General features: G+C 42.4%; 1 long non-coding RNA gene across 1 annotated transcript; it reads right to left on the bottom strand.

Moving 5' to 3' along the window:
* Nucleotides 1–14397: 14397 nt before the first annotated feature.
* On the bottom strand, nucleotides 14398–22790 carry LOC133475402 (uncharacterized). Its single transcript, XR_009787814.1, has 3 exons — nucleotides 22724–22790; nucleotides 21005–21113; nucleotides 14398–15161 (listed from the first exon to the last, which is right to left on the bottom strand). It is a non-coding gene; the product is annotated as an uncharacterized LOC133475402 (long non-coding RNA).
* Nucleotides 22791–24782: the final 1992 nt, after the last annotated feature.

Below are 24782 nucleotides of genomic sequence, written 5' to 3'. Positions count from 1 at the left end.
GTACTCAGGCGGCACGGTGGCAGACTGGTTAGAGCGTCAGCCTCACAGTTCTGAGGTGCGGGGTTCAATCCCCGTCCCCGCCTGTGTGGAATTTGCATGTTCTCCCCGTGCCTGCGTGGGTTTTCTCCGGGCACTCCGGTTTCCTCCCACATCCCAAAAACATGCATTAATTGGAGACTCTAAATTTCCCGTAGGCATGACTGTGAGTGTGAATGGTTGTTTGTTTCTATGTGTCCTGCGATTGGCTGGAAACCAGTTCAGGGTGTACCCCGCCCCCTGCCCGATGACAGCTGGGATAGGCTCCAGCACGCCCGCGACCCTAGTGAGGTGAAGCGGCTCAGAAAATGGATGGATGGATGGAACAATGTACTCATGTTATTTTTTGATCAATCCTCATCCACAAATTCATCAAAGTCCTCATGTTCTGTATCCGAAATGAACAGCTGGGCAAGTTCTCAATCAAACACGCCAGGTTCAAGTCAGTCTCGTTGCCGTGCGGCTCCTCAGAAATGATTCCGGCTTTTACGAAAGCTTGAACAACAGTGCAAGCAGACTCGTTAGCCCAAGCATCCACAATCCATTCACAAATTGTGGCGTAACTCGCCCGGCGCTGTCTCCTAGTCTGTGTTCGTCATTTGTCATCCATTGTTCCCACGCCGCTCGCAACTTCACTTTGAACGCCCTGTTTACACGGATGTCCAGCGGTTGGAGTTCATTAATCCATTGCTCGAGTTGGTCTTCCAACTTGGGCCACCTCGCCTTGTTACAGAATCAGAATCATCTTTATTTGCCAAGTATGTCCAAAAAACATTTGTCTCATAAAGACATTGAGAAAAACAGTCACTGAGCAATAAAGGGTTGCTAGTTATATGGTAATGCCGGTACATTTTTTTATTTTTTTTTTCCCACGGAAACTCAGCTTCGTCTTCTTGACTTGGCGAATCTCGTTTTCCTGCTTCCTCCACTTGCGAACCATGGATTCGTTGATTTTGAATTCGCTCGCGGCTGCTCGATTCCCATGTTCCTCCGTGTAACTGATAGCTTGCAGTTTAAACTGTGCTTCGTAAGCGTGTCTCTTCGTAGGTGCAGTTTTCGACTGCGGTCAAGCCAGCCTCCACTCGTAAAGTAGCAGTCAAGCCAGCCGCCCCTCATTTTGTTCATACTAGGCATTACGGTAATCGGTCGCCAACCCCCGGCGAAAGCCACCTTCAAAATAAAAGCTTCCCAATAATACGGACGTCAGTGCTCTTCGGTTAAGGAATGCAACCAGCAAAGTTAATTTGAATCTTGAGATACATTAAAAAGTGTAGTTTATTTGATATCTTAGGAAAAATAAATAGTAAATGGACTGCACTTATATAGCACTTTATCTACATCATCACAGTGCCCAAAGCACTTTACAAAGCCTCACATTCACACACACATTCATAAACCAATGGGCGACTACTGCCATGCGAGGTGCTCCCAGGCCCACTGGGAGCAAATTAGGGTTCAGTGTCTTGCCCAAGGACACTTCTACATGCGGACAGTCGTAGCAGGGATTCGAACCTGTTCTACCTACTGAGCCTAAGCCACCCTAACATAATCCCATTGGTATCACAAGTCCAGATCTGTGTGACAGACCACCAAGGACTCCACTATAAGAGGTTTGATGAAGATCTGATTTTGTATTTCAAAAAAGTCTCCAAAAACTAATAAACTAATTTTTTTAATGCATCTCAAGATTCAAATTAACCTTGCTGGTTGCATTCCTTAACCCAAGAGCATTGACGTCCGTATTATTGGGAAGCTTTTATTTTGAAGGTGGCTTTCGCTGCGAGTTGGTGATTTATTACCGTATATACCGTATTTACTGTAATGCCTAGTATGAACAAAATTAGCTACAACAACAAAAATTGCTACTTTACGAGTGGAGGCTGGCTTGACCGGCGCTATATACCTACTGGGGGCGTGCCTTTAGCGTCCTCCTTCACGCGCACCCTTCCCCCTTTAACGGCTGCATGCTGTCCTCAGCCACGTCCGCTTTTCCTCTGTATAAGCAGCGTGTCGGCAGGAAATGCTCCAAATCAGTCAAGCGGAGCGCTCATCACACAACAACATTTATAGATTTTGGAACTTGGTGCACACATAAGGCGCGCCGCATTATAAGGCACCCCGTCCATTTTGGAGAAAATTTAAGTGCGCCTTATGGTTGTGAAAATACAATAGTTTTGGGGTAAATTTTACACCAAACTTTGTCATGGATTGCTCAAACATTCCTTCTTACCTGTCCATCTGATTGAGTCACAGGAGGCAGCCTCAACTGTGAGAGTGAAGGGGAGAGTGGGGGCAGGGGCAAGGTGGGAATATAGGTGTGCTGCAGATCAGCAAAGGGGAACGTCTCTCAAAACACTTTCTGGGGGAATTGATGACAGAGAGGTTTCTTTTCCCCTTAATATTGATGAAAGAAAAAAAATGGGCTCCAGGCAAAAAGACACTTCTCATCCAGGGCAAAAGGACTAATGCCGGAGCACCACTTGGGTTCTATTTGTGCACGCTTTACAACTTGAAGTATGGTGTCTTTTATTCTTTGACATTTTGTTTATTGGTCTTAGCATAAATGTTGGTTCACTTTTCAACACCTCCTCAATTCCCTTGAGGTTTGTAAGTATTCAATAATGCATTACTTTCTTGAGTTCCCACCATAGCATTTCTGTCAAGTTAAGCCCTGGATTTTCCAGCACCTTCATCCTTTTCTTTTTCTGCCATTTTGTTGTCAAATTGTTCGTGTGCTTGAGGTCTTGTTCCATTACCTAATTTTCAGCTATTCTCAGCTGTGGGGCAGATGGCCTTATATTTGGCTCTTGAGCACTTTGGTATACAGAGAGCTCATAGTTAACTCAATGACTACTAGGTGCCAGGCCCCGTGGCTGCAAAACAAGACCAGCGCACCACCCCTCAATCACCATGCTTGACAGGTGATGTGAGGTGTTCTCTGCTCATATGCTGTTTGGTATTTGCCTCATGCGACAGCATATCGTACATCCCGACTAAAAAGCATTTTTTTGTGATGTGGGAGGAAGCCGGAGTACTCAGAGAAAGCCCATGCAAGCATAAAGATGCAAACTCTACACGGGAGGGGAGTGCTCAGCCATGTTGCCTCTCAACCAGGGGTGGAATGGTAATCAGGTGAAGAGGACATTGCCATTGGATTTTTGTTCCTTATTTTTTTTCCCTAAGAGAGTATAATTTAGAGGGGTGGCCCACTGGTCCATCTTCAATGTAGACAGTGGACTGAACCAATCAGGATATAGTATAAAAGCAGCCCCACCCCTTCCCTGTGCTGTTCCGTGTAACTCCCGCTGCTGTCATGGCCCTGTGTTTCAAGTTGTTTTTCTTTGTGTTGCAGTGTCTGGGTGAGCGAAGGTGGGCGTTGACATCGGTGACGCACCTGTCATGCATTGTAATCATCAGCCTTTTTAGGGGGCACCGTGACAGTGTGTTTGCGTCGGAATATTCACTCGTTTTTTCCCCGTGTTTGCCGCCGTTCTGACCGCTGTCCAAATTTAGGCTCAATACGATTATACCACACGGACCTTTTGTCGTGTCTCCCTGCATTATCTGTTTTTGATTCTCTCTGGTTGTGAGTTCCTTTAGTTTCGTATGTCTCTCCATCACATGCTCTGCCATTAAATTAAAATTGTTCAGACCTCTTACCTGGAGTCTATTTTTGGGGATCTGCCCTTACGGCATTGCCGCACGTGGCAGCTACTAATTTCACAGAGTATAGAGAGCATGCGTGTTAAAGGAGTAGTAACATGGAGAAACAAGAATGGGGGGGAAATGGGGTGGGGAGAAGTTGCTCATAAAGAAATACAAGAATCTCACCATAGATGCTACAAAATGTGCCAAAATGACAGACATGTTTATTGCAAGGGCTACTCTGGCCTCCACGTCAGTGACAGCCAAGCTCAACAGGTGAAGAAAGCAGTAGCGGGCAGGGGGAGGAGCAGCCACAGATGGAGGCTTTTGAAACCAGGGGACAGAGTGAGCAGGAAACTCTAACTGCCAATAAGCAGGTTGTAATTTAGCATAATACAGAGAATGAGATAATGTAGTCTCCCTTTCATGTCTTGAGCAATGGCGATGATCAAATATTAATACTAATATTGCATACTTCCCAAAGTCTGGCAGCCACGACACATTATTCTTAATAAATAGCAAATGGTCAAAGCTAAGAGGTGTGTTGGATGAGCTGCAAGTCTTCATTTTAGTCATAGCATTTTAGATATTTGGAAGGCTGCACAGTAGCATTAGCAACCCTTTTTGCTGTTTTTGTGTTTTTGTCTTTTTTCTCCAAGATGGACACAATATACGTTTTCCATTTTCTTACAGTGCATGCGTCTTCTCCAGTGTAAGGCATTAAACTTATCTAAAATCTGGGCTTTAAAAAAACAAAAAGTTGGGAAAGTATCCCTGCACAGGTTTAAAAAGAAAAAGATGTCAATGATGCAGTGCAGTGTAAATGATATCATAGCCCTCATTAGGGAACACCATTAAAAACTCCTGGGGCTAACATTTCTGTGGCCCTTTAGACAATTGTCCCTTACCATCTGTCCATCCATCCATCCATCCGTCCATCCACCCATCCATCCATCCATTTTCTTCCACTGATCCGTGGTCAAGTCGCGGGGGCAGTAGCTTTAGCAGGGAAGCCCAGACTTCCCTCTCCCCAGCCACTTCATCCAACTCTTCTGGGGAGATCCCAGGCCAACCGGGAGACATAGTCTCTCCAGCGTGTCTGGGTCATCCCCGGGGTCTCCTCCTGGTGGGATGTCTGGCACACCTCATCTGGGAGGCGTGCAGGTGGCATCCTAAACAGATGCCTGAGCCACCTCATCTGGCTCGTCTCAATGCGGAGGACCAGCGGCTCTACGCTGTGACCCTCCCGGATAACTGAGTTTCTCACCTATCTCTAAGGGAGAGCCATGGCACCCTGCGGAGGAAACTCATTTCGGCCGCTTGTATCCGTGATCTTGTTCTTCCGGTCACAACCCAAAGCTCATGAACATAGATGAGGGTAGGAACATAGATCGACCGGTAAAATGAGAGCTTCACGTTTGGGCTTAGCTCCTTCTTCACCACACTGGACCAATACAAAGTCCGCGTCACTGCAGACGCTGTACTGATCCGCCTGGTGACCTCCTGTTCCATTCTTCCCTCCTACTTGAACTCCTCCACTTGGGGCAAGATCTCATCCCCGACCTGGAGATGGCACTCCACCCTGGTCTCAGATTTGGATGTGCTGATTTGCATCCCAACAGTCTAAACCTTACCGGAAAAAAATCTGACTGACTGCCAGCAGTGCGGACCAAACTCTAACACTGGTCGTATAGGGACCGAACAGCCCGTATCGGGGGGTTCGGTACTTCATACTCCCGAATCACCCCCCACAGAACTCCCCAAGGGACACAGTCGAACACCTTCTCCAAGTCCACAAAAGACATGCAAACTGGTTGGGCGAACTCCCATGCAGCCTCGAGGACCCTGCTGAGGGTGTAGCGCTGGTCCATTGCTCCACAGCCAGGACGAAAACCACACCACTCCTCCTGAATCTGAGGTTGAACTTCCCGACAGACCCTCTTCTCCAGCACCACTGAATAGACCTTACCAGGGAGGCTGAGGAGTGTAGTTGGAACACACCCTCCGGACCCCCCTTCTTAAAAGGGGGGACCACCACCCCAGCCTGCAAATCCAGAGGCACTGTCCCCGATGTCTACGTGATGTTACAAAGGCGTGTCAGCCAAGACAGCCCCACAACATCCAGAGCCTTTAGGAACTCTGGGCGAATCGCATCCATCCCCCGGGCTCTGCCACCAAGGAGCTTTTTCACCACAGTGACCTCAACCCCAGCGATAGGAGAGCCCGCCTCAGAGACACCAGACTCTGCTTCCTCATGGGAAGGCGTGTCGGTGGAATTGAGAAGGTCTTTGAAATTTTCTCCCCACCGACTCACAATGTCCCGAGACGAGGTCAGCAGCACCCCATCCCCACCATACACAGTGTTGATGGTGCACTGCTGCCCCCACCTGAGACGCTGGCTGGTAGACCAGAATTTCCTCAAAGCCGTCCGGATGTCTTTCTCCACGGCCTCACCGAACTCCTGCCATGCCCGAGTTTTTGCCTCAGCGACCACCAAAGCTGCATTCAGCTTGGCCAGCCGGTACCCATCAGCTGCCTCATGAGTCCCACAGGCCAAAAAGGCCAGATAGGACTCCTCCTTCAGCTTGACGCCATTCCTCACCGTTGGTGTCCACCAACGGGTTCGGGGATTGCCGCCACGACAGGCACCAACTACCTTTCTGCCACAGCTCCGGTCGGCCACCTCAGCAATGGAGGCGCGGAACATGTTACACTCGGACTCAATGTCCCCCGCCTCCCCCAGGACATGTCATCAAATAAAATTAATGTATGTATATTCATACTAATACATTTGTGTGAAGCATACATTTTTTTCCAAGTTTATCTCTAATTGCCTATTTAAAAACATGCTCTTCAATTGAGGGGACATGACATTTTTAAGCACTCACTTAATTTTTCATATAGAAATCATTTAGTCCCATGAAATGTGTCTGTGCCATCATTATTTTCAGGAAAGCCATTGGAAAAATCTGCAATTCTTAGCTGTGGTTCTCCTTGCCTTGCCTCTGCATGGTTTTCACACACACATTCACATCAAAGTGACAGCTGAAGAAGTGTGCGCATATTAAAAAAATATATGCATCATCCATCCCCTTGTTGCCAACAGCTGTTTGCATGTGGACATTCCAGACTGTGGCTGACAAATGGCTGATGTCACTTCTCAAGTGAGAGGCAATGTCCAAAAGGCTTGTGTGAAAGACAAACTGCTTCAAACTGCATACACATATACAGTACATACACATACATGTTTTTGTTTTGTTGTTGTTGTTTTTTTTTATGGCAAAATATTCCCTGTAAAAGGATATTGTTATGGGCAACATTGAGGTAGTGGTTAGCATGCCTGCCTCACATTTGAGAGGATTGCTGGACTGGGACAAAAAAATAAATAAATCGGCCCTGGCATTTTTAGGCTTTGGTCACCTGGACTACTACCTGGAAAAACTTCAACAATCTGAACCATCAAAAACATTATAATATTAATGATTGGAACTGTTCCATCTTATTTCATTGGGTGCTATCTGTTTAGCTCTATTCATTATCTTGAGATTACGGTTCACAGTCATGAATGATACCAAACGAATAAATTTCAAATAAGTCAAGGCACTTTGTGCCTTGACTTATTTGAAATTTACAGAAGTCTACCAAATTATCCTTGTAGGAAGCGAATAGTAATTTTCCTCAACACACAAACACACACACACACAAACACACACATGCACACACACACACACACACGTATATATAATGTATGTATTTATAGTGGGTACAGAAAGTTTTCAGACCCCCTTAAATATTTCACTCTTTGTTATATTGCAGCCATTTGCTAAAATAATTTAAGTTCATTTCCCCCCCTCATTAATATACACACAGCACCCCATATTGACAAAAAAAATGGAATTGTTGAAATTTTTGCAGATTTATCAAAAAAGAAAAACTGAAATATTACACACCCATAAGTATTCAGACCCTTTAATGTGACACTATATTTAACTCGTGTGCTCTCCATTTCTTCTAATCATCGTTGAGATAGTTCTACACTTTCATTGGAGTCCAGCTGTGTTTGATTATACTGATTGGACTTGATTAGGAAGCAACACACCTGTCTATATAAGACCTTACACCCCACAATGCATGTCAGAGCAAATGAGAATCATGAGGTCAAAGGAACTGCCTGAAGAGCTCAAAGACAGAATTGTGGAAAGGCACAGATCTGGCCAACGTTACAAAGAAATTTCTGCTGCACTTTAAGGTTTCTAAGAGCACAGTGGCCTCCATAATCCTTAAATGGAAGACGTTTTGGATGACTAGAACTCTTCCTGGAGTTGGCCTTCCGGCCAAACTGAGCAATCGGGGGAGAAGAGTCTTGGTGAGAGAGGTAAAGAAGAACACAAAGACCACTGTGGCTGAGCTCCAGAGATGGATGCAGTCGGGAGATGGGAGTAAGTCTAGAAAGTCAAGCATCACTGCAGCCCTCCACCAGTCGGGGCTTTATGGCAGAGTGGCCCGACGGAAGCCTCTCCTCAGTGCAAAACACATGAAGCCCCGCATGGAGTTTGCTCCAAGATGGTCAGAAATAAGATTCTCTGCTCTGATGAGACCAAGATCGAACTTTTTGGCCTTAATTCTAAGCAGTATGTGTGGAGAAAACCAGGCACTGCTTATCACCTGTCCCAACAGTGAAGGATGGTGGTGGCAGCATCATGCTGTGGGGGTGTTTTTCACCTGCAGGGACAGGACAACTGGTTGCAATCGAAGGAAAGATGAATGCGGCCAAGTACAGGGATATCCTGGACAAAAACCTTCTCCGGAGTGCTCAGGACCTCAGACTGGGCTGAAGGTTCACCTTCAATGACCCTAAGCACACAGTTAAAATAACGAAGTAGTGGCTTCGAAGCAACTCCGTGACTGTTCTTGAATAGCCCACCCAGAGCCCTGACTTAAACCCAAGTGAGCATCTCTGGAGAGACCAGAAAATGGCTGTCCACCACCGTTCACCATCCAACCTGACAGAACTGGAGAGGATCTGCAAGGAGGAAGGGCAGAGGATCCCCAAATCCAGGTGTTGCACTGTTCCCAAAAAGACTCATGGCTGTATTAGCTCAAAAGGGTGCTTCTACTAAATACTGAGCAAAGGGTCTGAATACTTATGGCTGGGTGATATTTCAATTTTGTTTTTTTGTTTTTTTTTAATAAATCTGCATAAATTCCAACAATTCCGTTTTTTTCTGTCAATATGGGGTGCTGTGTTTACATTAATGTGGGACAAAAATAAACGTAAATGATTTTAGCAAATGGCTGCAATACAAAAAAGAGCCGAAGTAAAACAGAATATATGTGCATGAATGAGAGGGGTGGTGGGGGAAGAATGAGGCTACAGGGAGAAGAGATGGCAAGGGTAGAGGACTTTAAATACTTGGGGTCAACCGTCCAGAGCAATGGTGAGTGTGGTCAGGAAGTGAAGAAACGGGTCCAAGCAGGTTGGAACGGGTGGAGGAAGGTGTCAGGTGTGTTATGTGACAGAAGAGTCTCTGCTCGGATGAAGGGCAAAGACAGTGGTGAGGCCAGCCATGGATGTACGGATTAGAAACAGTGGCACTGAAGAGACAACAGGAAGCAGAGCTGGAGGTGGCGGAAATGAAGATGTTGAGGTTCGCTCTCGGAGTGACCAGGTTGGATAAAATTAGAAATGAGCTCATCAGAGGGACAGCCAAGGTTCGATGTTTTGGAGACAAAGTTAGAGAGAGCAGACTTCAATGGTTTGGACACGTCCAGAGGAGAGAGAGTGAGTATATTGGTAGAAGGATGATGAGGATGGAGCTGCCAGGCAAGAGAGCTCGAGGAAGACCAAAGAGAAGGTTGATGCATGTCGTGAGGGAAGACATGATGGCAGTTGGTGTTCGAGAGGAGGATGCAGGAGATAGGCTCTCATGGAAAAGGATGACACGCTGTGGCGACCCCTAATGGGACAAGCCGAAAGGAAAAGAAGAAGAAGAAGAAGAAGCTGCAATACAAAAAAGAGTGAAAAATTTAAGGGGGTCTGAATACTTTCCGTACCCACTGTATATGTGTGTGTGTGTGTGTGTGGGTGTATACACATATATACATACTATAAAGAGATAGAACTATGTCAAGCATAATGTACAGTAGGCCTATCATCAACATGCTAAAATATCAGAATTTAGCATCTGCTGTATTGTTAACACCGCCACTTCACACCACCATATTTCCATTGATTCTTTCATCCTTTTTTATTGAAATCAACTACTCTAATAAGTACTTCATGAATTTCCCTGTAGCTCATTTCTAATAGCAGCTTAATTGTAATTCAGGTTAAAGGCGCTGCCTCCTTTAAAAAGCTATAACATGCTTTTGTATTATCAGGCTACAAAACAGTGCTGCGTTTTGAACTCATGCAAAGCAACTATGTCTTAAAAGCTTATTCTTATTAAATGTGGACTTTTTGAATCATACTTTTATACTAAAAAAAAACCATATACTTTAAAAAAAAAAAAAACTTGTTTCAGTGATTTTAAACCATGCAAATGTGTTAAGGTTGAGGACTCTTTTTAAAGATGACCATGACATGATGAACATGACAAGTACCACTCTGGAATAAGTTCCATGTAGACTGTAAAGATTACGTTCCTTCACTGGTGGAAAGTAAGGGCCAGCAAGGCTTTCTCTGCTGACCTACACACGATCAGAAGCACTGACCTAAATTTACAAGCTAAATTATAATATTTGTTCCACAATATTGTATTAATTTATCCCAACAGTCTATCCATCCATCCATTTTCTGAGCCGCTTCTCCTTACTAGGGTTGCGTGCGTGCTGGAGCCTATCCCAGCTGTCATCGGGCAGGAGGCGGGGTACACCCTGAACTGGTTGCCAGCCAATCGCAGGGCACATAGAAACAAACAACCATTCGCACTCACAGTCATGCCTACGGGCAATTTAGAGTCTCCAATTAATCCATGTTTTTGGGATGTGGGAGGAAACCGGAGTGCCCGGAGAAAACCCACGCAGGCACGGGGAAAACATGCAAACTCCACACAGGCGGGGCCGGGGATTGAACCCAGGTCCTCAGAAATGTGAGGCTGACGCTCTAACCAGTCGGCCACCGTGCCGCCCCCAACAGTCTATTCTTCTTATTTTATAGTGTTTCTCTTGGCTGCACTGCTTCCACTATGTCAATTTATTTAGTCCAGGATCTTCAGAATCAGTAGTGCTGCGCGATGTAGCTTAAACTATATTAGCAATGGGACTGTTTCCTTAACCAATCAGATTTCAAATCAGATTTCAAATTAATCTCGCCGGCCCTCGATGACACCTTCTTCTTCTACTACTCCTCAGAGCAAAACTTGTTACAGCTAACTTCAATTAGCAAAAAATTTCTATAGCAATTTGCACACATTAATAAAATGCATTTCTGGTGATGTATTTGATTTATTTTATTCAGGTTTTTGTCATGTTACCAGATAAATATTATGAACTTCTTTGAATTATGTATGTGGCACTGTTGTACTGCATTTTTGTATAGTATTGCTGGTTTCTATAACTGCGGCATGATACTGATGGAATAAATTGGGTAAATCCCCACTGAAGGCCTAGGTACCAAATGCAGAGCCTGCCACTGCTTTCATTACATTAATACAAAACTAAACTAACTAAAACTACATGATTATACCATATGACTATGACTCATAGATCATATTGTGAACCATCCAACAAATAAAATATATAATTCATTCAATAAAATATATTTCATCATTGTTTCAGGAGGTGTTGAATAAGCATATTCAATTGAACACACTACAAAGACAAGGTATTTAATGTTCAAACTGATGAACATTATTGTTTTTTTGCAATTATTCTCTCATTTTAAATTTGATGCCTGCAACACGTTCCAAATAAACTGGTGCATGAGGCAACAAAGACTGGGTATAGGCCTGTCATGATAGCAATTTTTTAAGATGATATATTTTCCCCCAAACTCTCACGATAAACAATAATATTGTTAGTTGAATAATGTGTGCCACTGAGGTTATGCTTAAAAAACAGTTTCACTCTTAATTGGGGATTAACACACACAACAACTCGGCGAGAGGCGCTTATATGCCTTCACCACAGTGGTGCGTGCTGTTTAGCTCCTTAGCTCTCTAGCTTGTTAGCTCGTGGGCTAGCGTACATAATCAGTTAACTTTTCCGTGTGAGTTAATTGGAGAGCTATCATACAACAACTCAGAGCGAAACGCTGTTGTTTTAAATGATGTTGCCACGGTGGTGCGAGCTGTTTAGCTCCTTAACTTGTTAATTCGGGGGCTAGCTCATTACCTCACAGGATAGCTCGATAGCTTGTGAGCTAGTGAACATAATAAACAGTTAAATTTTCCGTGTGTGTGTTAATTGGGGACCAACACACACAACACCTCAGAGCGAAACGCTGACATTTTAAATGACATGGCTGGAATAGAGCAAGCTGTTTAGCTCCTTAACAAGTTAGCTCGTGGCCTAGCTCATTAGTTTGCGGGCTAGCAAACATAATAAACAGTTAACTTTCCCTTAAGCGTCTCTGTTGAGTGAATCTATGCGCTGCACGAGGAGCAAGGCTGTGGCGTAGGGTTGGGCATCGAGAATCAAGAACCAATTGTACCAGTACTAACACTCCAGTTCTCCCAGAATTGTTCAAATTTTAAAAATGTTGGTTCCCAGTTTCCATGCCTACAGTCCGCAGTTTCGATGCCTACAGTCCGCCAACCCTGAAGAAGAAAGTTGTGAAAACCAACGAAGAAGAACACGCACGAAGACGTGCTTGTGCCCAATGGCGGCAGCAAACATAAGTGTGTTTTAACTTTGTTAAAATAAATTACCAGTCGCCTAAGTGCAACACTTGGAATAAGATTATATGATGCAAAGGAGGCTTTCATGATGTCTGACGTGCTCCCTCCTGCTCCGAGCCTCAGCCTACACTGCCCGGAACTTCTGTCAAGTCAAATTGGGTGCGTGAAAAAATGAAATACATCTATGCCAACATTGAGGCAGCTGACAAGTTTAACAGTGGGTTGCATGTTTGCACTGATGGTTTTTAGCACTTATTTTAATTTTCAAACCAACATAAGAGCCGATAACAGAAATAAAAGGGTTAACATTGCGCTAAAGCTTAACATTGAGCTAAAATTTCACCAAAGGTCAAACTAGCACCTTTACATCACAATGATTTGGGCCAAAATTCACGTAAACATCTCACAGTATCGCAAACAACGTTGTGCCTCCTCGATGGGTAGGTAAAGGAATCAACGTTTTATAGTATTTGGTTCCATTCATTCCTCTTTTTCTTGCCGTCTAGGTTTACCTTTGTTTTCAAAACTCACTGGTTGTCATGGGTGTGTGTTCCGGTTGTTGTTTTCCCCCCGTCACGTACACACCTGCTCCTGAGAGCATCTTCACCACCTGTGCCTCGTTCACCCTAATTACCCCTTGCATTTAACCTCGTGTCTCATTCTTTCTAGTCGCCAGTTCATTGTACCTTGTCGTTGTGTTCCAGCATTCCTTCTTTCCACGTCACAGACTCACAGTAAGACTAGACCCTGTTCCGATAATCAACCTCGCCTTTTTGCCTCGCGTTTTTGGATACTGTTGCCTTTTTTGGATTGCTTGCCTGTGTACTGACCTCTGCCCGTATATTAAACCTCTCTTTTTGAAACTGTCCATTTGTTTTGGAGTCTTCTATTTATTGAACGATAAGTCGATAGTAATTATCGTGACAGGCCTAACTGGATAAGTTGAAGAATGTTTAAAAAACACCTGTTTTGAACATTCCACAGTTGAACAGGTTAATTGGAAACTGGTGAGTGTCATGATTATGGAAAAAATTAGCATCCCCGAGAGTTTCAGTTGTTCACAAGCGAGGATGGGGCGTGATTTGCCAATTTGTGAACAACCGTGCGAGCAAATAGTCCAACAGTTTGCATTGAAACCAACATCATTGTGCAATGGATAATACAACATGGGCAGGAGCACTTCAGAAAACCATTGTCAGCAAACAAATTTGTTGGCTCAACTTAAAAAAAACAAGTAACCTGGCTGCCTTAAAATTTGAATTTATGAGAGCTAAGGATTTCTAGTTCTTTACACTTCCATGTAAGTTGATGCCACTTACAATAATAAGTTAAATTGTTGAATATGAAAGTGATAAACAGTTAGCTCAACTTGATATTCTAAGTTCTACTAACAAGGAATTTTAAGTTGTATGAACTAAATGCCTAGTTGAGGTGACATTGCATTACAAGCCTGCATTTGCATTTGTTTCTCAAACAAGGAAACGTAAGTTTTTCCAACTCAGCCTATTGAAGTCAGCCAAGTTGAATCAACATAAAATTTTAGGGCAGCCAGGTTACTTTTTCAGTTAAGGTTGACCTCACTGACAATCTTAAGTGTGATCAATACCCCCAAATCACATTATTTGTCAGGTCCACTAAATCACTTATTTTCTAAAATGACTGAGTGGAATACACAAAGACATTACTTTTCTTTCTTCCTTTTTTTTTTTTTTACAAATAACATTTTATCAAAAATCTATAAATTAATAAAACAATGAAAATATAATTAAAAACATAACAGTTGCAAATTTAGAGGTGCTTTAAACTGCTGCACTCCAAAAATGGTGAACATTTTTTAGAAGTATCTGAATCTTACAATGCAAGTAATGTCTATGTATGGAGAACTGACACAGGTAGAGTTTGAAATGCATTGACACTCATTTTGGCATAGTATGTTGATATATTTTAAATCTGTCTCATTCAATTTTTAATCTCTTGTCAACAAATGCTGTTCTCTCACTCCCCTGTACCTTCTTTATTCTGGTAACGTACAAAGACAAACAGAAAGAGTGAAAGAGGGAGACAGTCTTATAGCATATGGCCATGAATTTGAGCTATGCAATGTTTACCACAGAAGAGTATCAAATAAATGAAAATGTTAAAAAAAAAAAAAAGGAGGCTGCAGAAGTCACAGGAGCTTTCAACAGATGTGTAGACCAAGTTTTGAATTGAGTCAGGTCTCATTTAACAGTTGCAGTCCAAAAATCGATAACATTTGAAGTGATCCCACCTGTCTGTATCCATAAACAACGAAAGATGGATCACTTGAAGAGATCTGATCAAACTGTTTGTTGCAGAATCTTGTTCTTGCGCAAGAACATTGGATGAACATGTCATACTGCCAACATCCATGAAAACCTTCTGGATTAGCTCAAAGCTGTATTTCAGTCCCTTTGGACAGTCAATGTTGAGACTATACGAGCGGCTAATTAGGACAGCAAAGGCATTTGGAACACTTTTTAGCTGACGGATGATTTTGTCCTCCAGTATCACTGTAACATCCAGAATGTCTGTGAGCATGTCGCCATCCTCAGCTTCTCCAGTCATGAAGAGTAGGCCTACATCGACCCCTCTTGCTATTTCCTTCTCCGGATCAGAACCCTGGAGACAAAACAAGACAGGCAAGAATTTAAATGCACGAAGCCAACAGTGAAAACAGTGAAAAAGTGGACCAATGAAGCAAAGATGGAACTTCAAAGCTATTTAGACTGCACAGACTGGAGTGTCTTTGAAAATTCAGCTGGCAGCCTGGATGAATATACGGAGACTGTCCATCCATCCATCCATTTTCTGAGCCGCTTCTCCTCACTAGGGTCACGGGCGTGCTGGAGCCTATCCCAGCTGTCATCGGGCAGGAGGTGGGGTACACCCTGAACTGGTTGCCAGCCAATCGCAGGGCACATACAAACAAACAACCATTCGCACTCACATTCACACCTACGGGCAATTTAGAGTCTCCAATTCATGCATGTTTTTGGGATGTGGGAGGAAATCGGAGTGCCCGGAGAAAACCCACCCAGGCACAGGGAGAACATGCAAACCCCACACAGGCGTGGCCGGGGATTGAACCCCGGTCCTCAGAACTGTGAGGCTGATGGACACTGTCACATCCTATATCAGTTTCTGTGAAGAGGTTTGTGTACCAAAAAAGTCATTTTGCACTTTCAACAATAACAAGCTGTGGTTCACTGCTAAACTTAAGTAGCTTCGCCAAGCTAAGGAGGACGCATATCAGAGCGGGGACAGGGCCCTGTATAGTCGAGCTAGAAACCTTCTGACTAAAGAAATTAACATTGCAAAGAGGACCTATGCAGCAAAGTTGGAAAAACAGTTTAGCGCTAACGACTCTAAATCAGTCTGGCATGCATTCCAATCGCTGACTAATTACAAGCGACGATCACCCCAAGCTGAGAACAATAGCACACTAGCCAATGACTTGAATACCATCTACTGCAGATTTGAAAAGGACACTTTCACACCCCACACCCATCCGGCTGCACCCCCGACCACAATCACACCTCTGACTTCTGCGTTTACCATCTACGAACAGGATGTGAGACGCATCTTCAAACAACAAGATTAACAAAGCGGCAGGCCGAGACCATGTGTCCCCATCCTGCCTTAAAGTCTGCGCGGATCATCTCGCGGCAGTCTTCACTCAGATCTTAAATAGATCTCTGGAACTGTGCGAAGTACCATCCTGTTTCAAACGCTCCACCATCATTCCAGTCCCCAAGAAACCTGCAATCGTGGGTCTAAATGACTACAGGCCTGTCGCCTAGACATCTGTGGTCATGAAGTCCTTTGAACGTCTCGTGCTGGACCACCTCAAGAGCTTCACAGGTCCCCTGCTGGACCCCTTGCAGTTTGCTTACCAAGCGAACAGGTCTCCGGATGATGCAGTCAACATGGGACTGCACTTCATCCTTGAACACCTCGACAGTGCAGGGACATACGCCAGGATCCTGTTCGTGGACTTCAGCTCAGCGTTCAACACCATCGTCCCTGAACTCCTTTCATCCAAGCTTCTCCAGCTCAGCATCTCACCTGCCATCTGCCAGTGAATTTACAGCTTCCTGACGGGCAGGACACAGCAGGTGAGGCTGGGAGAGACCACCTCATCCACACGCAGCATTAGCACTGGGGCGCCCCAAGGTTGTGTCCTCTCTCCGCCGTGCTTCTCTCTCTACACGAACGAGTGCACCTCAGCGCACCCGACTGTCAAACTCCTCAAGTTTGCAGATGACACCACTGTCATCATCCTCATCAAGGACGGTGACGAGTCTGCATATCGACAGGAAGTGGAGCAGCTGGAGCTGTGGTGCGGCCGACACAACCTGGAGCTGAACACGCTCAAGACTGTAGAGATGATCGTGGACTTCAGGAGGCATCCTTTGCCACAGCTGTCCCTCACGTTGTCCAGCTACCTTGTGTCAACCGTCGAGACCTTCAAGTTCCTGGGAATTACAGTCTCTCAGGACCTGAATTGGGCGACCAACATCAACTCCGTCCTCAAAAAGGCCCAGCAGAGGATGTACTTCCTGCGGCTTCTGAGAAAGCACGGCCTGCCACAGGAGCTGCTGAGGCAGTTCTACACAGCGGTCATCGAATCAGTCCTATGTTCTTCCATCACAGTCTGGTTTGGTGCTGCTACAAAAAAGAACAAGCTCCGACTGCAACGGACAATCAAAATTGGATTGTCGGTACCCCCCTACCCACCCTTGAGGACTTGCATGCTGCCAGAACTAAGACAAGAGCATGCAAAATGCTCTCTGATCCTCCACATCCCGGTCACCAGGTCTTCCAGCTTCAAATTCCTTGTGTGTTTTTTGGATATACTTGGCAAATAAAGATGATTCTGATTCTGAGAAGGTGAAAACACAAGAATCAGGTATCCACATTGAAAGATTCTAGTTCGCTAATTATCTGCAAATTAAGACAAGGCTCTTACTTGTATAGCCATTTTTTACAAACGATTTGTCTCAAAGGGGTTTACACAGCATCAAAGCATCCTCTGACCTTAGACCCTCATATCGACAGAGGAAAAAACAAAACAATCTCACTTCTCTGTCTCTTTTTCTGCTGCTGCCTGCACGGCTGTTGTTAACACACCTTTCTCACCAGAGCAATCAGCTCATCTGCTTTAGCTGGACAGCAACCTTTACCCTGACTGACCTGTTGACGATGGGTTTTGTAGTCTTTTAATGGCAGCCATGATGGCTTGTAAGACCCTTTTGCAGCCACCCAGAGGGAATGTATTTCCCCTCTATGGCTGTGTTCGGAATGTCATGCCAACATACTATTAATACTAAGTATGATGTCAAATTGAGTATGTGATGTTCACTCTGTACTGTATGTGCGACATTTCCAGATGTAAACTAGATACTAAGTATGATGTGAAATTGAGTATGTGATATTCACTCTGTACAGTATGGGAGACATTCCCGGATGTAAACTAGATTATCAAGAATTTCTGAGTATGTGGTGGGAGGTTTTTGCACATCAGCTGCCCCAAAATGCATTGTCTCTCCAGGCTACATGAAATGCTGCATTATGGGACACCAAAAGCTGTTTGGTTATAAATTTGGTTATAAACAACCTCCGAACTATACATCCCTTACATATTTAAGATGTAAGGGACAAATTCTGTCTATATGCGTTTCTTAGTGTGCCGTTAAAAAGTGTTATCTATATGTATGACACACCGCACAGACTTTTTTTTTGTGCCCCAAAAAACCTCAATGATTTTCCCCCCAATTTTAAATGCATCAATCAGGGGTAATTGAGGGTCGCATGCAGAAAACAATTATTTATAAAACAACAGCTTTGAGCATTGGTTCTCAAAGTGTGGTATGGGGCGGGCTCCATCGAGTGTCAAACTCATTTTTGTCGTGGGCCACGTCCAAGTTAAAGTTTTCCTCAGAGGGCCCTTATGACTATGAAAACCATATAAATGTATAGTCACTTCAGCATATTATTTTACATACACAATTGCCACAGAAAGTGATTGTTAAATACATTGTTAACAACAAATTGAATTCGAAATCAGAAGTCATGGAAAATAGTGGTACAAAAATATTAAATGTTTAACAATTCTTCACTTTATCTTAAGAAGGGATTTGGTGAAAAAAAATCTTGTAATATCTGTTAAAACTGAAAAAAATGCATGAAAAGAACAAACCCATTTATCAAGAAACATTAAGTAGACACACTTTAGTTGCTTTCCTGAGCGACATAAAGTGGGGCCAGAGCTGGCTCCCGGGCCTTGAGTTTGTCACTAGTGTTCAAGTGGTAAGTGAATCAACAACAACAACAAAAAAGTGATAAGTGAATCATTGAATTAAATGTTCAAACTGTGCATGATGTTGTAGAGGCTTCAACTTTTTTTTCCCCTTTAAAGCCAGTAAAATACATTTGCATTTAATCATTTAGAAATGTTTGTTTCAAACATTCAGGTACATTTATTTAACTTTTATGTATATCGTAATTAAATTACTAAGTACAACTTTTTTTAAATTTCCTATAATTAGTTAGTGTTAATGTTTTTAAATTTTTAGGAATAAAACCTGTGCCTCGTTTTATGCTACTGTATTTGCAATGTTGGTCGTTACGGTGGTACTTGGAGGGACAAGTATTTTTTCCCATGGTACTGGTGTAAAAGTTTTGAGAAGCACTGGTCCAGAGGCTTTTAAATACAAATAGGTCATATCCAGATATTTCACAGACAGGAGTGCCTGTTCATGAACTCACTGTTTCAAACTATATCTTAGAATTTTCTCAGCTTCCCCTTGCAGACTGTCCCTCACCCTCTTTGCTGCTCATCTATATTTCTCAGTCACAGCGGACTCAGGACTGCGGGGAACAAAACGACTGTGTCACGAACATGTCAGAGATTATTCCACAGGGATCTGAAAACTTGCGTCTCTTATGATGATGCGGCAATGTGCTCACAGACGCGCAAGTGTTCTGCTTCCTTAAGACTCGTTTCACAGTGCATTGTCCTTGGCCGAGGGGGAAATTTATTTGACTTGATCTAAAGTTAGGGGTTAAAGGATCTAAGTGACGTGATTGGGCTACTCAAGTCTCATTTACAGTGTTGACCAGTGCACTACTGTATAATTAGCAGGGGGTTTCCACGTGGTCCTTGTGTTTATTGACTCGCCGTTTATTATCGTGTTACATTGTTTTTTAACTGTGCTGTATTCAATATAGTTTGTTTATACAAAAAAACAAACTTTTTTTTGAACAGTAAAAAACTGCAAGGGACCAAGACTACCCTCTGAAAAAGTGCAGGAGACCTGTTGTCCGTGTCCCCCAGGTATATTTCGCCATTGAAAACATGTTGCGCATTACGAAATGCAAAATATGACAACGACGATCCCGGACAGTTGAGCAACTTATGTTGTACATCAAGCTAGAAAGGAAAATAATTATACCTACAGATCTTCAACAATTAGTGTTCTCAGTTCCCAAATACATATTGAGGGTTGTTAAAAGGAAAGGTGGGGAACATGCCCCGTCCCAGCTTTTTTGGAAAGTGTTGCAGCCATCAAATTAAAAATGGGAGAATATTTGAAAAAAAACAAAACAAAAAAAAAAAACACTTGATTAGTTTGAACATTGAGCATCTTGTCTTGTTTGTTGAATATGTTGAAAAGGATTTGCAAATCATTGTATTCTATTTTTTATTTAGGTTTTAAACAGGGCCTCACTTCTTTGGAATTAGGGTTTCTATAATTTGTGCAAAAAAATGAAACTGGCAGTCAATCCATTTTGGAGCAATTGATGATTAACTAATTGGCTTTGGAATGTCCCTTTTTTAATGCCGTAATCGACCCGCTCGCTATACCTTGGTGTGGCGTTAGTGGAAGAAGTGGCAGACCAAATTTACTGAATAGCCGGTGTGGACAAAGGAATGTACTACACTATAAAGTGGCAGTAGTAATTCCTATTTTATATATCGTAGCTCTCGGGTGCATTCGCCTAACCTCCAAAATGATAACTTTTGAGGAAATGAAAAAAAAGACAGCTTGCTTGAGTTTACAAACACTGCTTTTTTTCAAGTTGGTATTATTATTCCTTATATTGCTGTTATATAATGTTACACTCTCAAATGAACAACAGCTATCTCACATTAACAAAGCTATCTAGTTTAATATGCTGAAAAATTGCTAATTTATTAGGGTGTCCTCAATTAAAATGATCCAAACATGACTGCGAGTGACACACATCCTTGAGGACATAGGGATTTGTAATACAAAATTGAACTGACAAACACCGTTTAAATATGCAGACATTAATCTGCAAGAATTTACCTAATGCGGGATGACATGACTGTCTTATTTCCTTAAGGAAGCATTTTAATGATAAAAAAAACAAAACAAAACAAGACATAAATCACTATTTTCACTCATTTCGGTCTGAAAAAAAAAAATAATCCAGACCTTCAAATATAATGAATATGTAGTAGTTCGAAGAAATGTCCTCATCTTCTGCGCTTGACATGTCAGGCCGTGACAGACTGACGTGTCCAAAATGAGGGTGGGCCAAAATCTGGGTGAAAATCAAATATTTCATCAGAAAGCAAGCCTATAATTACGACTGAGTCTATTTTGTGGGGAATATTTCTGCAAACATCGTTTTTGAGTCCAAAACTATGGAATAAGTGCCAGTGTTCACATTAGGTCCTTGAAGGCTTTGTGATGATGCAATCAGTGTCAGAGTGTCCAACAGCCATACATGGTTCGGTGTTTTGCTCTTGAGTCCTTCACCACACCCACCTCGTGTCAACATCTGCTAACATTACTTTTTAATTGGTACTCCTACACAGTATACACACCTCAAGCGACCTCTATGAATTTGTCTGTTGGGCATCAAGGTTCTATTATGGCTTCGCACCCAAACTAAAGGCACTATCACAGAAATGTTTCTGGTAGGAGTCCTCCTGTGTGCCATAGTGCGTTGTTTTCGATTTTGCCACAGGTGGTGATGTGGTAAGATATTTCATCGACTCCTCTTTATTGGCATCAGGACTAGGAGAAGCTTTGCAAAACCTTCTGTCACGAAACACCAGATCTACAGCATAATCTGAAGCTTTCCCCAAAGGTTCATGCTTAGATGTTTTTTTTCTTTATGTCACCTATCAGTTACAATCTGTGTGTCGGGTGGAGGGATTATGTTTTGTTTTAATACGTTTGTTATTTTGGTTGTAGTTTACAGTGGTGTGGAACTGGACTGCAACATACTGAGAGCTGTTCTTAAAATATTTTACTCTCTCATACAGAATTATTTTGAGGTAACAGAAATATTAAACAAGTCAAAACTAAGCATTTATTTATTTATTTTGAAAGTATTAAATTGACTAATTTGTTTCTGCCTCTTCGGTATGACTGTGTGTTAAAACATGAAGAGGCACAGAAAGTGGAGCGTAGTTTTTTTTCCAAGTTTCACAATATTCCCACTTTAAGTTGATGCTAAAATCATGTAGTGGGGGAAAAAATAAATAAATAAATAAATCATTTTTAAAAAATCACCAAAAGTAAATTGAATCGAGATGATGGGTAGATTCACTCATATCTCATTCTAATCAGAGGGGGATTTCTCATTATTAGAGTCCTTCACATCATTATCGCCCTTTGAAAGGGAGAATAGAAAAGATTTACAGTGCTGCTTTGCAAGCGTTTAGTTTGTCTCATTCCGGAGATATGAATTTCTTGCGAGAATGTATACTTAACTGTAGAGGTGGAACTTAACTTTTGTCATTATCAATATATAGGAAGAAAATCTGCTATACTACTACTAATAATAATAACAATAACCCTCTCAGGAAAGGTAAAATCCTCTAAGCACTACAAAGCAGACTTAAAATAAATAAAAAAAATAAATTGAACAATCAAAAAAAATGTATTACTGTAAACCAAGGGTGCACGGATAATGTGGAGGAAAAAAAATAAAATTAAAAATAAAAAAAAAATTTAAAAATGAAATGCAAAACAATGACAACAAAAATTCGGCCTGAAAAAGTAACTCTAACTGGCAGAAAATCAACTAAAAGAGGTGGACAGAGGGGGAGCCAGAGCTGAAAAACAAAACAAACAAAATCTACACATGGAATGAGCCCTACACAAGAAACGCTAAACAAAGGAAATCCAAGAAGTACTTACTGTACAATAAATAACAAACAAAGCTTTAAACATAAGTGCAGAGCAATAATCCAATATCTGCCTTCTGCCTCTGCTGTGCCTAAAAACCCTGCTGATTGACATTGAGAGCAGGTGTGACACAGGGGGCTCCGCCCACCAATGCTCACCAAGGAGGAAACAAAACACATACAGGCAAAAAAACAGGAACATAAATAACAAATACATTTTATTTGGGGTACAGTTAATGTCACTCAAGGTAAAGCAGGATTAAAAGAACCGTATAAGATTAACAAATACTAAAATTAAGAATAAATTACTTTCCGGCAAAATAAGACTCAAGAGAACAAAAAATGTTTTTTTTTAAATTAACAAATAAAATACAGGCGGCACGGAGGCCGACTGGTTAGATCGTCAGCCTCACAGTTCTGAGGAGCGGGGTTCAATCCCCGGCCCCGCCTGTGTGGAGTTTGCATGTTCTCCCCGTGCCTGCGTGGGTTTTCTCCGGGCACTCCGGTTTCCTCCCACATTCCAAAAAATATGCATGGTAGGTTAATTGACGACTCTAAATTGCCCGTAGGTGTGACTGTAAGTGCGAATGGTTATTTGTTTGTATGTGCCCTGCGATTGGCTGGCAACCGGTTCAGGGTGTACCCGCCTCCTGCCCGATGATAGCTGGGATAGGCTCCGGCACGCCCGCGACCCTAGTGAGGAGAAGCGGCTCAGAAAATGGATGGATGGATGGATGCATGAAAATTGAACAATCAAAAAAAATGTATTACTGTAAACCAAGGGTACACGGATAATGTGGAGGAAAAAAAATAAAATTAAAAAATAAAAAAATAAATAAAAAATGAAATGCAAAACAATGACAACAAAAATTCGGCCTGAAAAAGTAACTCTAACTGGAAGAAAATCAACTAAAAGAGGTGGACAGAGGGGGAGCCAGAGCTGAATGTAGTTAAGAGTCTAATTTGAAGTGGGAGATTATTGTCAATCACTAATTTAGTATGCTAAAAAGATGTTAATTAATTATGCTGTGATTGATTAAACGGCAGCAGCTCGCTGCTAGCTGGTCACCCACGGCCGGCTGGTGAACAGCCGGGGGAGCGGCGAGGGCCCGTTTAGGGTGGTGACAGCAGGCGGACTGTTAATTCAAAGGCAAGTTAATAGGTGAAAATGAATCTCCGCACTTATCTTTACTGCTGACAGCCAAACACAGTTGCAGTTCCTACTGATTCGTTTTTAACAAACAAGGCTTACTCAAATGTGCTGTAAACGGTAAAAAAAAAAAGTGCAACAGTAATTGTGACGTCACTTTCGGTCGCCGGGTGCTCGAGTTTTCTCCCAACTTGGCGCTGCATGTATGGTGGGATGAATTATTTGTTTTAATTCTTATTCCATGAACACAATAATCAATGTACAATGTATTGTTGCAAAAAATAATTGAGCTTAAATAGAAACTAAATGACAGGTAATTGGCAGTTTTAACAACAGATATATCTTTTTTCAGTCATCACTTTTTAAAGGTGTACCCTTTTGTGCAAAGTTTTTAAATAGTTGAACTATTTATGTTTCTCTCAGCTTTTAATGACAGCTCTAAAAAAAACTGGACTATTTCACTCTTGTGATGTTGTAAAAGCGGTGCATTTATATTTTCCCAATTTATTTTCATCAAATTCAACAGCATTGATAGTTTTATGTTCTACTTGATTTACTCACACAAAATAATGATAGTCTGCCCATTGTTGACTCTTATGAGGTTTTGCTAAAAACACAAGGTAATTAAGATACAGCGTTAACTGAACATGCACGACAATACTGAGATGTAACTTCAATTTTAAAGGGAAAATTTTATGGAAAATTGACTGTCTTTCATACAAATAGCTTTCTCAGAGTCCCTGGCCACCCATCAAGTGTGAACTTAAAGTAAATCTTTTGTTAGCTGTATATTTTTTAAAAGGTTTCTTTAAGAGAGATGTTCTGAATTCTGTCAAATTGTGACATTGCAATTTTGATAATATAAATAGCATCGTCCCCACACCAAGTTTCTCCACCAATGCCTTGGCACTTAGCCTCAGTG

Source organism: Phyllopteryx taeniolatus, chromosome 1, assembly GCF_024500385.1.
Source record: "Phyllopteryx taeniolatus isolate TA_2022b chromosome 1, UOR_Ptae_1.2, whole genome shotgun sequence".
Lineage (NCBI taxonomy): Eukaryota > Metazoa > Chordata > Actinopteri > Syngnathiformes > Syngnathidae > Phyllopteryx > Phyllopteryx taeniolatus.
The sequence above is the reverse complement of the archived record's forward strand: the minus strand, read 5'-3'. Positions and strand labels throughout refer to the sequence as shown.